Raw genomic sequence first — 17,969 nt, 5'->3', positions numbered from 1 at the left:
ATTTACAAGTGTGTTCAGGTAGCACTAGTTAATTTAGTTTAGTTAGAAAAATGTCTGGTATGATGAAATTTAATGCTGAACTAAAGTCTACAAAGAGGATCCTTGTATAGGTCTTTGGAGATTCAGGATGTAATGCAGAACCATATTAACAGCATCATCTGTCAATCTATTTGCTCAGTGTGCAAATTACTGGTTTCTATCTGTGAAATAGATCTTGCACTTCCTTTTTTGTGGAGTTGTGAACCTAATGGGATCGGGTTAGTTATAGGAGGTTTGTCATGGCAACTTTTGGAATTATAACTGAAATATGCAAGATTTCCTTTTCAGGGTCCAAAAAAGCACTGAATATAATTTTCCAGCATTGTCTAAAGACAAAGTAGCACCTAGGGGATAACAGATCTGCAATTACAGGTTGAAGGCAAAAGAACCTCTGTGTTCTCAATTAAATTTCTGATGTCTCAGTTTCTGGGTTTTATAACTGCGTATCACTCTGTAGCAGTTTATATGCTACTAGATTCCTATGTATGCTATGGCAACTTGAATTATAAAAAGAATTAAACCTGCTTACTTATTAATCTTCTCAACAGGCAGGAAATTTTGTGAGTGTGAGGAAAAGCATTCACTGTACAACTCTATTCCTGCCATTTTGAAACGGAAAGATGGTACTTTCCCTCTGAAATAAGGAACAGTTCTGCTTATTCTGCAGAACTCAGAAGCATAGATAAGCAAGTTGTCCTCTACCTGGAAGCATAGAAGAAGGGGGAAGGCTATGGGTGAATTTCTAACTAGATACTGCTCTATTCTCCTTGCCTTCTGTGCAGCAAAAACAGATTTTTCCTACTTAAAAATCAAGACATGTCACTTGAAGCCATGGTGGCTGGGGAAAGCAACTGGACACACTTCATGGAATTATTTGGAGAAAGAGGTGCAATGTAATGCATTTTTGCAAGCTATGGAGGCTGCAAATCAGAAAGATATATTTCCCCTTCATGATTTGTACTACCTGCCGTACAGGCATTTATTTTAAAACCTAAAGAATGTTCTACACAAGCAGAGTTATATACTAGCAATTGCTAACCACCTCTGCCTCTACTTGAGATAACTGGAATGATCAGTATCTTTCTATTTACCTTTCTTAAAGAAGTAGGATCTAGGCTACAATCTCAGTCTTTATCTTATCAAAATATACAGAAATCAGAAGCTGCTGCTGTCAAAAAGCTATTGACTATTGATGAATTTCTGTTTTTTTATTATTAATGGGAACTGATGGGCTTCACTACAGGATTGTAATTCAACATTTTTACCTACTGGCTCTGTGGGCTTGGCTCTGTGGGCGTGGCTTGGTGGTCTGGATGGATAGGCGTGGCTAAGTCGATTTGCTCTAAAGGTTTACAGAAAGAAGATATTCCAATTATTATACACAAAACAATAAAAGAAGTAGACAAATACATAAGAGCCATAAGATACATTTCTCTTATGTAAATATTTGTATACCTCTTTTATTGTTTTGGGCATAAAAATGGTATATCTTATTTTTGAATTTCATCCTGATGTATATACTTGATTTACCCAACCTGGTGCCTTTCTGTTTGTTATTAAACTACATGCACCAGCATCCTCGTAATCTTGGGTTAATGGGAGTTTCTGTGTGTCTAATAAAGGAGACAAGAGCTGATAGCTGGATAGAGTTTATTTTCCTGTTTGTGTTATCTATGATTAATATGTACATGTATATACCATATTTTTCAGTGTATAAGACGCACCTATTTACTTGAAAAAAGTGCATCAAAACTGGATGCGTCTTATACATTGAATGCTTGGGGGGGGGAGTTGGGCAGCGGTAAGCAGCGTCAGCCTTCTCGTGCTTTGATGGCTGTCCCCAAGGCCATCCAGCAGCTCTTGGCTGCTTTCCTCCCTGTGGGAAACCGGCAGGCATTGGCCAAGGAGCCTTCCCGGCAGGCAAAAAAATGGCTCAGGCAAGCGGCTGTGGCAAGGGCCACCTCTCTCTGGCTGAGGAATTCCCTCTGTCCTTCACTTCGGCATCAGGGAGAACACAAGCAGCGTCTGCGCCACTTTCAAAGCCACCTGCATGACCGATTCTTTGTTTGGGAGCCCCATTTCCCCCCCCATCCTGCGCGCCCCCCCATTTCAGCCTGTGTTCCAAAAGTGCTTTCCCCCCCATTTAGGACCTGGAGCTCTTCTCTAAAGGTTCAGAGAACAGATCCCCAAGTGCTGCCTTCAAGCTCTGTGGCCACAGGCACCTCCGGGATTCCTTGCCCAGGCAAAAAACGAGGAGGGGAAGTTCTCAGGTGTCCTCCTCCTCCTCCTCCACTGTGTCTTTTGCCTGGGTGAAGAATGCTGGAGGTGCCTGTGCCTGCAGAGCTTGAAGGCAGCACTTGTGGTTCCATTCTCCCAACCCAGAGAGAAGAGTGCCAGGTCCTAAATGATGGGGAAAGCACTTTTGCAGTGCAGGCTGAAACAGGGATGGGGGGAGCAGGGGGGGAATGAGGCTACCAGACAGAGAATCGGTCATGCAGGAGGCTTTGAAAGTGGCACAGATACCGCTTGTGTCCGGGTAGTTGCACCCATCTCTCTCTCTCTCTCTCTCTCTCTCGCACATAGACATACACACTCAGAGAGAGAGAGACGAGAGAACGGAGGGGAAAGGTGGGCTGAGCCGGGTTGGGAAAGGTAAGCCCAGCAGCCTTGGGAGAGTTGGTGAGGGAATCCTGGGGAGATATATTTCCATGTTTAGCCCACTTCTACCAAAATGTGGGTAGGCTTTCCTCGGAGTGGTTTTTCCCACACACCCCAATTGTCCCAGTTGGACTGGGATCTGAAGGCATTGTGGATATGGGAAAATTGCAGTGGCTTTCTGCTAGTTCAAATGAAGCATTTTCCATGAATTCGATCAAAGAAAACTCGCCCCTGGGAATGCCTGTAGTTAAAAGCAGACAAGGCTTCAAAATGGGGCACTACATTTAGGAAGGATCACATGGATGGGTTTAAATTATTTTCTTGGAAACAATGGAGAAATTGGGATTTTTTTCATTACCTTCTTCTGGCCTGTTATGCAGGACTTCACGTTACGAGACCCAATTAAGTCAGAAATGTAAATTCAAACACACACACTGTTGTACAGTAAACAGAAAAGTCCACATGCACTTTAAACTGAGCAAATTAGCTCACACACAGATACAGTCCTTGAAAGCTGTGAGAGCAAAACAAACAGAGCAGATAAGAGCAGCTGTGAGAGAATCACAGCCACCTCTTCAAGTGAATCCACAAGATTTACTTAGCTGTGAAAATATTCCAAAAAAGTCTGTATGTCCAGGAACAAAGCAACCATGATGTATCCTTCTCCAAACGGATAAACTTCCACATGTGCCCTCTGCAACGCTGATAATTTATCAGCAATCCCATTAGCCTAATTGCCTCAGCCACAGGTGTTCTCCCTTATCTCTGACGATACCTGTGCTGTTGGTCCCTTCTAGCCATGAGCCTGCACATTCTGGCATCTATCCACTGATTCTCCTCCTCCACTAATGGGGTCATTAACTAATGGGCTGCCTGCATTCATCTCTCTATCTGATTCTTCTTCTCCTCCAGCGTCTGACCTTGGCAATGAATCCTCACTGTCAGAAACTGATGGCAGTAATACAGGTCTCTGGGATCCCGAGGACTCTCCTAAGACAACATCCAAATTCCCCATTGCAGGAGCTGGCCCAGAGCCAACTACAACATGGCCTATGTGTTATTTCCCAGTGGTGGTCTATATTTAGAGTTCCCCCGTTATCTCCCATCCAAATAAGCAACAGAATCCCATTTAACCTGTTTAGCTTTTTCAAGATCATCTAAGGCAGTGGTTCTCAACCTTGGGGTTGGGACCCCTTTGGGGGTCCAATGACCATTTCACAGGGGTCACCTAAGACCATGGGAAAAGACAAATTTCCAATGATGTTAGCAACTAAAGCTTCTATTCTGGCATCTCAGAACATATTTTTGCAATCCAGGTGTTTACAGGAGGATGTCCCTCTGACCTCTTGCCAATCAGCTTAAAGATCTGTTGGAAGAATTGGCGCTAAACCTATAGTTGGGGGTCACCACAAGATGAGGAACTGTATTAAGGGGTCATGGCATTAGAAAGATTGAGAACCACTGATCTAAGGCTTTACACAGTGTTTCAGAATAGAGTAGAGTAGAGTAGAGTAGAGTAGAATAGAATTCTTTATTGGCCAAGTGTGATTGGGCACACAAGGAATTTGGATTAATGTCTATGCTCTCAGTGTACATAAAAGAAAATATACACTTGTCAAGAATCATGAGGAACAACACTTAATAATTGTCATGGGGTCAAATAAGCTGGGTTTGGGTGAAACCTGACTTTGGTCTTCAAACCTGGCAAATTTAAGTCTTGTGGACTTCAACTCTCATTCATAAGGTAGCATGACTGTTGGAGGAATTCTTGGAGGTGAAGTCCACAAGTCTTGAAACTGTTAAGTTTGAAGTTTGTGAAAAGTATTCTGCTACACTGGTATTTTATTAAACAATATAATACTACACCATTTGGTTCAGAATACTTTTTTTCTTATTTTCCTCCTCTAAAATCTAGGTGTGTCTTATACTCCGCTGCGTCTTATACACCAAAAATATGGTATACATATACATATTATATAAATAGGGAAATTAGGGAATTCTGTCTTCAAAAGTAAACTATAGCCAAGTCAGTTCAATATTTTCCTTTAAGTCAGGGGTCTCCAAACCTGGCAACTTTAAGACTTGTGGAATGACTTGCCCCCCCCCAAAGAATGCTCCATTATTGGAGGGTTTATGAAGAAATTAGATAGCATTTGTCTGAAATGGTATAGAGTTTCTTACCTGAGCAATGCGTTGGACTAGAAGATCTCCAAAGGTCCCTTCCAACACTGTTATTTAACAGAAAATACGGGGATCGGAGTGGCTATAGTATCTATCTATCTATCTATCTATCTATCTATCTATCTATCTATCTATCTATCTATCTATCTATCTATCTATCTGTTCTGCCGGGCTCTCTGGTATGAGCCTCCCGAAAATTCAAGGGTACAAATTTCAGACACACACACATTTGAAAATTCAAAACACTGTTCTTTATCACAAAATCCAAAAGAAACAAAGCACCCTTTTTGTATTGCAAAGAGCACTCGTCCAAAACAACCTTGTAGGCTGTACAATTCCCTTAATCAGTCCTTAAGTACTTAGCTAGCAGCTGTGAAGAAACGTCACAGCTCTCCTTCTTCCAACAAAGTGAGACACACACACTTTGCTCCGCTTTGGTTTCAAAGGCGTGAAAAATCAACAAAGTCCGGAAAATAGTAAGGCACGGTCCTGAAGAACTGCAAACAGATAATCTTCCACAACGGCCAAACCAACACGCTGCTATTGTATCTGCAGCTCTAATTACTAGAGCCCCACCCAAACACAGGTGGCCTCTCTTATCTCATGTAATATGTCCTCAATTGGTCTCTTCTACGCATAACTCTGCACCTACATCGGTCCAAGACTTCCGCATCAGAATCGACCAAAGATAATGGAGATTGGCTTCCTGGGCTGTGTGCCAAGCCCCCCACTTCCAAATCACTCCCACCTTCTTCTTCGTCCGAGGAAACTGCACTACCTGCCTCTGTCAGCAATAAAACAGGCCTATGACATGTTGATGTTTCCCCTGCATCCACCTCCACCTTCCTTGGGGCAGGAGCTGGGCCAGAGCCAACCACAACACTATCTATCTATCTATCTATCTATCTATCTATCTATCTATCTATCTATCTATCTATCTATCTATCTTCTGCTCTTCTCAACCGACTCAGAGCAGCTGACTACATAATAAATACAACACAAAACCTGTAGAAATCTAACATTACAAATCTAAAAATTTCTAAAACCCCATTATCTTAAAAATATAATTATCTACATTCATCCAACTAATTTAACCATTTGTGGACAGAGTTAGCTCTTGACACTCATGGCTCCCAAGATGGTTTCTTCAGGGCCTTGCGAAAGGGCAGGAGGGTGGGGGCGGTGTGAATCTCCGGAGTTGATTCCAAAGGGCTGGAACCACCACTGAGAAGGCTCTTCTCCTAGGCCATGCCAGATGACATTGCCTGGCCAACGGGACCCGGAGAAGTTCGATCCTGTGGGACCTGACTGGTCATTGGGATACATGAGACAGAAGGTGGTCCTATAGGTAATTTGATCCTAAGCCATGTAGGCCATTATAGGTCACAATCAACACTTTGAATTGCATCTGGAGACCAATCAGCAATCAATGCAGCTCATGGAGTGATTTTGAAATGTGGGCAGATCTTGGGAGCCCCACAATAGCTCACACGGCTGTATTTTGCACTATTTATAGTTTTCAAATGCTCTTCAAAGGTAGCCCATGTAGAGACCATTGCAGTAGTCAAACCTTGAGGTGATAAGGGCATGAGTGACTGTGAGAAGTGACTCCCTGTCCAAATAGGCCACAACTGGTAGACCAAGTGCACCCGCATGAACACCTCCCTCGCCAGAGCCGAGAGATGGTCTTCTAAATTCAGCTATGGATCGAGAAGGATGCCCAAGTTGCGGACCCTCTCTGAGAGGGGCAAAAGCTCCCTCCAGGGTAATGGATGGACAGGTGGGATTGCCTTTGGGAGGCAAAACCAACATCTACTCAGTCTTGTTGGGGTTGAGTCTGAGCCTATTAATACCCATCCAAACCCTCATAGGCTCCACACACCTCCACTGCTTCACTGAGTTGGCACAGGTTGGAGATGTAAAGCTGAGTATCATCAGCATACTGATAATAACTCACCCCATGCCATTGGATGATCTCACCTAGCCATTCCATGTAGATATTAAATAGCAGGGGCGAGAGGACCAACCACCAAGGAATCCCACAAGAGAGGGATCTAGGAGTCAACCTCTGGCCTCCTACCAACATTGACTAAAACTAACCAGAGAGATAGGAGGTGAACCACTGTAGAACAGTACCTCTGACTCCCAGTCCCTCCAGCTGGTGCAGAAGGATACCATGGTTGATGGTATCAAAAGCCGCTGGGAGGTCAAGCACCAGGATAGAGGAGTGACCCTATCCCAGGCCCGCCAGAGATCATCCGTCAGCGTGACCAAGGCAGTTTCCATGCTGTAGCCAGACCTGAACTTGGACAGTTGAGGGTTGAGATAATCGGCTTCATCCAAGGACTGTTGGAGCTGGAGCAACACCACCTTCTCAATAAACTTTCCTATAAATAGAAATTGGAGACAGGCAATAGTTGTTTAAGAGAGCTGGGTCCAGGGAAGGCTTCTTGAAAAGAGAATGCACAATTGCCTCTTTGCAGGGAGCTGGAAAGGACCCCTCCTGCAGAGAAGCATTGACAATCACCTGGACCGGCCCTGTGTTACCTCCCTGCTGGCCAAAAACAGCCAGGAGAGATACGGGTCCAATAAACAGGTGGCAGAGCTCACAGTTCCTATGGCCTTGTCCACTTCATCAGGCATTACTAGGTCAAACTCCTCCCAGACAACAGGACTAATATGAGCCTCTGTCACGTCGACTGACTCATTGTCAGCCAACATTGCATTCCAGTTGGAGTCAAGGTCTGTCCGGATCTGAGCAATCCAGAGTTCCAGAGAGCTTGGACTGTACCATTCCTCAAAGAAGGGGGAAACACAAACCTATTTTGTGGAAACCTGCTGTAGGACTGTCTTTTTTCTTTTTTTTTGGTGGCGCTAGTAGTGCTACAATTAACAGTGAAGCTGTTCAGCCATTCCAATTTTCACCCTGGCAAAAGATGAAATTTATCTGTTTACTGCCTGCCACCTGGAAGGAACCACCAGACCTGGCAAGCTGGGTGGGCGGAGGAGGAGACTCATTTTGCCCCTCCCACATGTTCCTGATGAAGCAAATGGTATCACCTATTCTAGTCCCATTCATCTTTCAGTTCTTGGCTCCATCAATGTGGCTGCTTGAGAGCATCCCAAGGTGAACTGTGGCCTGAGAATCATGTGCTCTGCAGTTCTATTATCTGTTTTTAGCATTCTGGGCACTGAAGTTACATTCAGTCAGATTTATGGTTGAATCAACCCGAAGACGGAGTGGGCAGACAGGGGCAGGGCCAACCAGGGACGATTTTACTGGCTCTGCAAATAAATTCAAATCGTCCCTACCACCTCTCCCAACCCAGGCTGAGATTGTTGAATTTCACCACTGCTTCACCCACATTGCTGAGATGTTGGTGTAGCTATTCTTAATTTCTCTCACTGTTTCCTAATGAATACTAGCTCCAGACTTTTAAACCACTGCTATAAAAAAGAAAAAAGAAAAGTAAGTTTGGTATGCAATAACAATAGTACCTGTGTATCAAATCTGTCTCATATTAGCAGCTGCCAAAGAATGCCAATTGCTCACGATTGTTCTGTTTGGAATATTTCTAGAACCACTGATTATCTAAAGGAGTAAAGTCATACTTTTCAAACCTGTGTGAATTAGTTCAAATTGGATAAAAGTGGGGTTTTGGTGAGTAACAACACATGGAATTATACTACCCAATTATAAAAGGGATGTTTAAATTGACTTAAAGTGTTTTACTTGCATTGGGTTAAATGGACTTTCTGATAAGTGATTTGGGGTAATGAAGGAAAAAGTTTGGAAAACGTTAGAGTAAAAAATACTGTTTTAGCACTATGCCATTAGGGAAACTTTCCCAAGGCTCCTTTTTCAAATATGTCACCTAGAAGAGAAAATGACTCATTTTATTTTACAGAACAGACAGGAGGCAAACAGCACATGCCATTGCTGACTGAACTGCAAAATCAAAACTGACAAATCCAGGAGGACGAAGCTACTATTATAAAGCCAGACACAACCAAAAATGTTACCTTGACTTTCTCAGCTTCTACCTGCACAACCAGCCCCAAAGATTCTAGTGACACTACACAAAATTTTCAGACACAGAAGAGAAGAATAATTTTCCTGATCATCAAGAAAGGAAAATATAAATGGAGAAAAGATGCTGCCATAGAAAACTCTTTTCTTTGCCAGTTCTTCTTCATGTCTAATGAAAGGAGTGGAGACATGATAGTAGTGTTCCAATATCATAGGGGCTGCCACAAACAAGAAAGAAGGAAGTTATTCTCCAAAGCACCTGTGGGTAGGACAAGAAGCAATGGGTGAAAACTAATCAAGGAGAGAAGCAGTTTAGAACTAAGGAGAAAATTTCTAACAGAATAATTGGTCAGTGGAATGGTTTGGCTCCAGAAGTTATTAATGCTCCAACACTGAAAGTTTAGAAGAAGAAGAAGAAGAAGAAGAAGAAGAAGAAGAAGAAGAAGAAGAAGAAGAAGAAGAAGAAGAATTCAATTCAATTCAATTCAATTCAATTCAATTTATTAGATTTGTATGCCACCCCTCTCCGAAGACTCGGGGCGGCTCACAACAATAGTAAAAACAGTATAACAATGGAACAAATCTAATAATAAAATTACATTAAAAAACCCCCAACAATTTTAAAACCATACAACACATATGTACCAAACATAAAATATAAAAAAAGCCTGAGGGAGATGTCTTAATTCCCCCATGCCTGGCAATATAGGTGGGTCTTGAGTAACTTGCCAAAGACAAGGAGGGTGGGGGGCGTTCTAATCTCCGGGGGGGGGGAGTTGATTCCAGAGGGCCGGGGCCGCCACAGAGAAACTAATCAAGGATAGAAGCAACTTAGAACTAAGGAGAGATTTCCTGACAGTTAAATGATTAATCAGTGCTCCAACACTGGAAGATTTAAAGAAGATGTTAGATAACCATTTGTCTGAAGTGTTGTAGGGTTTCCTGTCTAAGAAGAGGATTGGACATGATGTGATGTTCCATTATGTTGTCATATAAGGTAAAGGAAAGTTGTAAGCATGTTAAATAGTAATGAAGTCCGAGTCGTAGGGAGTGAACTGATTCCTGAATTGTTACACTATTATTTCTGGTATCTAGACAAGTCTTATCCAGCTGCTGCGTTTCTCAATATATCCGGACATAGAATACCTCCAAGGTCCTTTCCAACTCCGTTATTCTATTCTATTCATAGAAAGGTGGGCTCTGATTAGTCTCAGGTGAAGCCTGAAAGCCACAACAACAGGCAGCAGCATTTTTCACTATTTCTGATTTAAGAAAGAGATATAAGCATATTCAGAGCAGGAAGCTGCATGAAGTGAAGAGCAAAAATGAGCCATTAATACTAGAAATAGGTGCTTATAGCCAGCATAGACAGGATATAAGCATATACATACAGTATATGTATGGACACACAGGATAGGAAATTTGATTAATGCAGTCCTAATTTTAAACCCAACGCTAAATTATTTTAAACAACAGAGTGTGAAATGTGAAAAACTTTTTTTTTCTTTCCCCTGAACTACAGAATTTTGTAACTGACTGCTCTCAGATGGAAAAATTATGATTATTCAAAAGCAATGTAACATTATATGCAAAAAATTGAAGAGGACACTTGCAACCATTTTGTGCCAAGAAGAGACTAAACCATTAATCAAATAATAATGTATCAGTTGTTATCATCCACTTTAAAACAGATTGGTTATTGTTGAAATGACAGTATAAATGAAGAATGTGTTACCTGAAAATTTCTTTCACTTTCAGTTGAATGATTTCAAACAAGGATACTAGTCACCTAATTAACAGCACCTTCAAAAGTAACTTTAATTATGATGTTCAAAATAGTCATCATAGCCAAGTAAAAGTTTGTATTGATTTTTCTGAAATGCCTATATCGCCAAGCATGGGGTAACTAAGACATCTCCCCCAGGCTTTCTTATATTTTATGTTTGATATGTATGTGTTGTATGGTTTTTAACAGTTGGGGGGTTTTACATCTCCACCCCATGCCCAGTCAACGAAGCGGTGGAAGTGATGTGCCGGTGCCTGGAGGCTGTTGGGGCCTGGATGGGTGTCAACAGACTCAAGCTCAACCCGGATAAGACGGAGTGGCTGTGGGTTTTGCCTCCCAAGGACAATCCCATCTGTCCGTCCATTACCCTGGGGGGGGAATCATTGACCCCCTCAGAGAGGGTCCGCAACTTGGGCGTCCTCCTCGATCCACAGCTCACATTAGAGAACCACCTTTCAGCTGTGGCGAGGGGGGCGTTTGCCCAGGTTCGCCTGGTGCACCAGTTGCGGCCCTATCTGGACCGGGACTCATTACTCACAGTCACTCATGCCCTCATCACCTCGAGGTTCGACTACTGTAATGCTCTCTACATGGGGCTACCTTTGAAAAGTGTTCGGAAACTTCAGATCGTGCAGAATGCAGCTGCGAGAGCAGTCATGGGCTTACCCAGGTATGCCCATGTTTCACCATCACTCCGCAGTCTGCATTGGCTGCCGATCAGTTTCCGGTCACAATTCAAAGTGTTGGTTATGACCTTTAAAGCCCTTCATGGCACTGGACCAGAATATCTCCGAGACCGCCTTCTGCCGCACGAATCCCAGCGACCGATTCGGTCCCACAGAGTGGGCCTCCTCCGGGTCCCGTCAACTAAACAATGCCGGTTGGCGGGCCCCAGGGGGAGAGCCTTCTCTGTGGCGGCACCGGCCCTCTGGAACCAACTCCCCCCGGAGATCAGAACTGCCCCTACTCTTCCTGCCTTCCGTAAACTCCTCAAAACCCACCTTTGCCGTCAGGCTTGGGGAAACTAAACATCTCCCCCTGGGCACGTTGAAGTTATATATGGTATGCCTGTATGTGTGTATGTTAGTATAGGGGATTTTCTTAAACTTATAATATTTTAATTAATTGGATTGTATTGGATTGTTTTTCACTTGTTGTGAGCCGCCCCGAGTCTTCGGAGAGGGGCGGCATACAAATCCAAATAATAAATAAATAAATAAATAAATAAATAAATAAATAAATAAAATATATTTTTTATTATTAGATTTGTTCCATTGTTATACTGTTTTTATTACTGTTGTGAGCCGCCCCGAGTCTTCGGAGAGGGGCGGTATACAAATCTAATAAATAATAATAATAATAATAATAATAATAATAATAATAATAATAATAATAATAATAATAATAATAATAATAATTATTATTATTATTATTATTATTAATAATAATATTATTATATGTCATGTAGCCAATATTAGCTTTTAGAGTCATGTAAGAAAGGGTGTTTTTTTTTAAACTTTTATGGATTTTTCTTTTTGTTCTTTAATTAATGTTATAATTATTTAATTATTACAGTTCTGAAATACAGGAAAATTCTTCGTTGGCATAAAATGCTTTAATTAAAAAAATGTTTCAGTTTGTTAACTTTTTCCCCCTAATCAAACTTCAGAATTTTTTTTAAATATAAAGAAAAATAAGAATTAGGTCATGCCTACGTTTACATAAACTACAGTACATAATGCAGTTCTTGATTCTCAAGTTACAAAAATCACTCATTAGGAACAGAGAATTTTATTTTATTCTAACTCTATGTTCTGGTTCATTTAGCTCAAGATTGTAAAAACTGGGACCATCTTTGTTCTTTTGTTTCTGCCCGATTAAATGTGGTCCAAGCATTTCTTGTAAATAATTATCATCTTATATGCCTTTGAAAAAATATCTTCCCATAGTTGCACCTTATGCAATAGGTTTATACAGCCTAAATCAGTTAGACTCTGAAAGGACAGGCATTGGGGTGGTGATACTGTATATGGTACATTATAAATAACAATTGCAAAGTAATAAATGTTTGGAACTATAAATATCTTATTATAGATGATGATGATGATGATGATGATATTCATTTAGTTGAATCTTGGCAATTCTATGGGCCAAGTCTATCCACATCTTCTGGTCTTACACTATTTCTTTGAATTTTTCTGTGCTCTGTCTGATGTCAGCTTTGATAGTGCCCAGCCACTTTATTCTTTGATAGCCCGGTTTTCTTTTACTGCTAAACTTCCAAACATAATTGCTTTCTCCAGTGAATTCCCCTGCATGACATGGCCGAAGTAAGTTTCATGATCTTGCCTTCTAGCAATATTTGGCATCTAAATAAGCAACCTGCATCCTTCGTGCCTGCAAATATCTGAACAAACGTTTTTTCTGTTAATTATAATTAAGACAATATAGTGTCTAAATTAAGTCAATATAGTATCTAACATATCTGTTAATATAGCTCGATGATCAGTATTAAGCTGTTTTTCATTCGCCGAAGAGACGGAGTAACGACACGGACACAAGAGCTGGATTTAAACTTGGGTCATTTTATTAATAATAATTTGCATAATTTATTTAAATAAATTAGCATAAATTAGCATAAAATCAACATGCTTAACTATGACCCAAACAGTGGACCTGCAGGGTCAAACAAATACTTCCGGGGTGGAAATGACGTAGCAATCAACATTCCTGGGCAACTATGGGCGTAGCTCGATGCTAGTCCAGGTGAGGGACCTCTCCCTCACCTGAGACCCTGCCATGCACTCGCATGAGGGGGGTCCTGCCGGTGCACCCCTACCCGGGGACTTCAATGTGCGGGACCCAAAGACAGGTTCCCCCCAACTGCTCAGGTAGCACCCCACCATGAGCTTGGAGAGAACCTGTCAATCATCCCCAAAGATGCCCAAGGGAGAACGCACAGTTGCTAACCACCACCCAGGTTTCCGCCCCTAACCTGCCACGGAGCGGGGGTCAGATCTCTATCTTGGCCCCCCGACTCCCCCCTCTAACTGCGCCAGCTCACGCAGAGACCACTGCAGGTCCTGTAAGAAAAATGGTGTTCCTCTGTTCTGACGGAGGAAGACCAGCAGCGAGGTAAAGCCACCGCTGAACTATGGTGATGCGGGGACGGGCCACTACCATCCCGCCTAATTCTCCGACTACCGTACCCAGGGCCTTAATAACTCCCTGCCTAATCCGGTGAAGGGCCCTAAGAGAAATGGCGTCCCACCAAGCGATCCCCGGGAGGATCTCGACCACACCACTTGCGTGGAGGGCCGCACCGTGCGAAGCCACCGCAGGCTTCACGAGCCTGGCAGATCTAAAGTAGACCCCCAGGCCCACACAGGTCCTTGCCACCGAGGTGCAAGACCCACCACCTGGGCGCCGCAATGGGATGCAGCCCTCCCAGTACCAACTGGGCGCAGCAATGGGATGCCACCCTCCCAGCACACATCCAGGCGCAGCAATGGGATGCCGCCCCCGGCACCACCTGGGCGCAGCAATGGGATGCCGCCCTCCCAGCACCACCTGGGCGCAGCAATGGGATGCCGCCCTCCCAGCACACCTCTGAGCGCAGCAATGAAATACCGCCCCTGGCACCGACTGGGCGCAGCAATGGGATGCCGCCCCCCCCCAGCACCAATTGGGCACAGCAATAGGATGCCGCCCTCCCAACATCACCTGGGCGCAGCAATGGGATGCCGCCCTCCCAGGACCAACTGGGCGCAGCAATGGGATGCCGCCCTCCCAGCACCAACTGGGCACAGCAATGGGATGCCGCCCTCCCAGCACACCTCTGAGCGCAGCAATGAAATGCCGCCCCTGGCACCGACTGGGCGCAGCAATGGGATGCTGCCCCCCCAGCACCAATTGGGCACAGCAATAGGATGCCGCCCTCCCAACACCACCTGGGCGCAGCAATGGGATGCCGCCCTCCCAGGACCAACTGGGCGCAGCAATGGGATGCCACCCTCCCAGCAATAGCGGTAGCAACGCCCGTCCCACCGCATACCCCGTCTCCCCGCCAGACAACAAGGACTCAGCCGCCTCGACGGCAGGGCCCCCACCTCCGACGATACCTTGTTGCTGAGTGGTCACAGGAGCGCTCATGACCCAAAGCAACACCTTCGGTCACGACCTGGCGGGGTTGAATAGAAGGGGACCAAAAGGGAACCTGGCCTAAGATCTTATCCCGGACCCTCAACAGGCCGTTCGTACCCTAAAACAGGCCGTTGACTGCCAGCGGGCGACTTCCCCGAATCCTCCGTATCGAGAATGCCGTTACCACACTAGTGGCAGCGCCTCTCGAGAACGATTGTTCCCTAATGGCGGGATCCATACCTGGCCTGGCCAAACCCTACACACTATCACCCACCTAACTGAGGTAATGAGATGGAAGGCACAAAAAGACCTAGCGGCCTGCAATAAGGCCCTGGCCCAAACTTCCCGCACCGTCACAATGCGGAAGTCACCATAAATCAATAACCCCGCCCCCGCCTTAGACCAAAAGGCGAAGCCGGCCAACCTGGACCAAATAGTCCAAACTAAAGGCCACGCTGCCTAAGCTGGACACAAATATGGCCAGGTACACAACTGGGGCGGGCCAGCTATAGGGGTAACCCGTATGCTGCCTGCAATCCCCAAACTCTTCACCTGCCTGCTGCTAAGCCCCCCAGAGTGCCAGACACTCCCGCGAGTGTCGTAGCCCAGCAAGCCTCTACTCTCCACTGCCCGGAGCCCACCCAGGCTCCAAAAGTGGACAGGAAAAGCCTCTGGCGACACCCGTGCCCACGGGGCCAGGGTCCGAACCGGGCCAACTGACCACGGGACAAGGCGTCAGCAACCCCGTTATCTAACCCGGGGACATGCTTAGCCAAAACAATGTGTCCAGGGACAAGGACCTGTGCGCAAAAATAGCGAGCAAGCCGCATGACCCTGTCACTCGTAGAGGACAGGGCGTTCACAACATGGACAACCACTAGGCTGTCACACCAAATTGCACATGCTTGCCCCTGAACAGCTCACCCCAAAGCTCTAGGGCCACTATCAAGGGGAAGAGCTCCCAAAAAGGTCAAAACCTTAACCAATGAAGAGGCCCTCCATTCTGGAGGCCAAGCAGACCAGCACCACTGGTCACCTAACATAACCCCCAAAACCACTGGTCTCTGCAGCCTCAGAACACAACTGCAACCCAGCTTCCAAAGGAAGCTCTTGCCTCCAAAAAGACAACCCATTAAAACTTTCTAAGAACTCCCACCACACGTAGAGGTCAGCCCTGACCCCTGCACATAAGCGGGTACGATGCTGGGGCAAACGGAGCCCCTACATTGCAGTATAATAACGACCAAGCCCAGACCACTGTGCCTCCTGAGCGCCCACACCAAGACGGCGCTAAAGCTCTCCGCAAGAGAGCATGAGACAGCACAACCCATGGGGAAAGCCCTGTCCACATAAAAGCCCCCCTCGAAGTGGAAGCCCAAGAGCCCGCAGTCGTCTGGGTGAATGGGGATGAGCCGGGATGCCGACTCAATGTCGCATTTATCCATAAGGGCTCCAACCCCACACTTCCTTACCACGGCCACGGCCGCATCAAGGATGCGTGCCGGACTGAACAAAGTTCGTCAGGAACGAAACCATTCAAGACTCCCTTTTAGGGAAAGACAAGTGGGGAATCAACCTATATTCACCACTCGCCTTCCAGGGGACCCCCCATAATGGGGACACCCCAAATTCGGGAAGGGCGGCTCCGGAAGGGTCCAAGGACCCTCCCCTCGGCCACCTCCTTCGCTATTCTGGACCGAACAATGCCTTCATGTCCCACAACCGACCTGAGGTTGTCGGACCTGAAGGCTTGCCCAAACCCCCATGTAAGGGATCGTGAATCCCTTTGAGAAACCTAGCAAGAGAGCAGCCGCTCCCGAGCGAGGGTGGTAGTCCCTCAACCAACCCTCGAGTGTTTGTAGATCAAGTGGGCTGGGCCCATTTTCCCCCAGTAGGTGGGGTTTGTTCCCTGGACCCTCCCCCTCTTAACCATCCCCTTTTAGGGGCATGGGCACACCGAAGCGGCATGGGAACCCTGCCTTCCCGCATGCATGGCTGTACCTACACCAAGGGGCGAAAACAAGCCCCTTTGCAGCAAAACCATGACATGCAACGAACGGGTCCCACACCGTGGTGGCCCCCATACCTAATACCCCTGGCCCCGACGGGAAAGCCGTCAAAAACAGGGGCGGAGGCACTACTGCCTGCGTTGGCGGGGTCCAACCCCCCCGCCCCTGACACACCAGGCCCTAGCAAAAGGCTGCCCCAGGGGCCTGTGTCCCCGCAGTGCGAGCCAGCGGGGGGGGGCAAACCTGGTTACAGGTGCCCCCCCGCACAAAACCCCCAAGAAAACTGGGACCGGGTGGCACCAACCGCATTCCCCCCACGGCAGGACCCACCGGGGGGCCCTTCCTGGCTATCCCTGGCCGAGGGCCTCATCACCCTCCTAGGCACAGCTACCGTGGGGCTACCAAATATTGAAAATAATCAATGTTTGACTATACCTTTACTGAAGTTTGACTATGACTTTACTAAAAGAGTAGTAGATCCTTGGAACAAACTTCCAGCAGGCTTGGTAGATAAATCCACAGGAACAGAATTTAAACATGCCTGTGATAAACATAAACAAATAGAATAAGGGCAGACTAGAGCAGTGTTTCCCAACCTTTTTTGAGCCGCGGCACATTATTCGTATTTTCAAAATCCTGGGGAACACTGAAAGGGGGGGGGCGGGCTAAAGAAAAGTTTGGACAAAAAAACCCTCTCTCTTCCTCCCTTTCGCTCTATTTCTCCCTCTTTCTCTCTTTTCCTTCCTTCCCTTCATTCTCTCTCTCCATCCCTCTTTCTTTCTTTCTTTCTTTATTTGTTCCTCTCTTTTTTGCTCTCTTTCTCTCTCCCTTCTTCCCTTCCTCTATGTCTTTCTCTCTCCCTTGCTCTCTCTCTCTGTCTCTCTTGCTATCTCTTTCTTGCTTTTTTCTCTCTCTCTTGCTCTCTCTCTTTCACTGTCTTGCTATATGTCTCTTTCTTTCTCTTTGCCTCTCTTGCTATCTCTCTTTCTCTCTCTGTCTCTCTTGCTATGTCTCTCTTTCTTTCTCTTTCTCTCTCTCTCTGTGCCTCTCTTGCTAAGTCTCTCTTTTTCTCTTGCTATGTCTCTCTTTCTTTTTCTCTCTCTCTGCCTCTCTTGCTATGTCT

Source organism: Erythrolamprus reginae, chromosome 4 (genome assembly GCF_031021105.1).
Source record: "Erythrolamprus reginae isolate rEryReg1 chromosome 4, rEryReg1.hap1, whole genome shotgun sequence".
Lineage (NCBI taxonomy): Eukaryota > Metazoa > Chordata > Lepidosauria > Squamata > Dipsadidae > Erythrolamprus > Erythrolamprus reginae.
The sequence above is the reverse complement of the archived record's forward strand: the minus strand, read 5'-3'. Positions refer to the sequence as shown.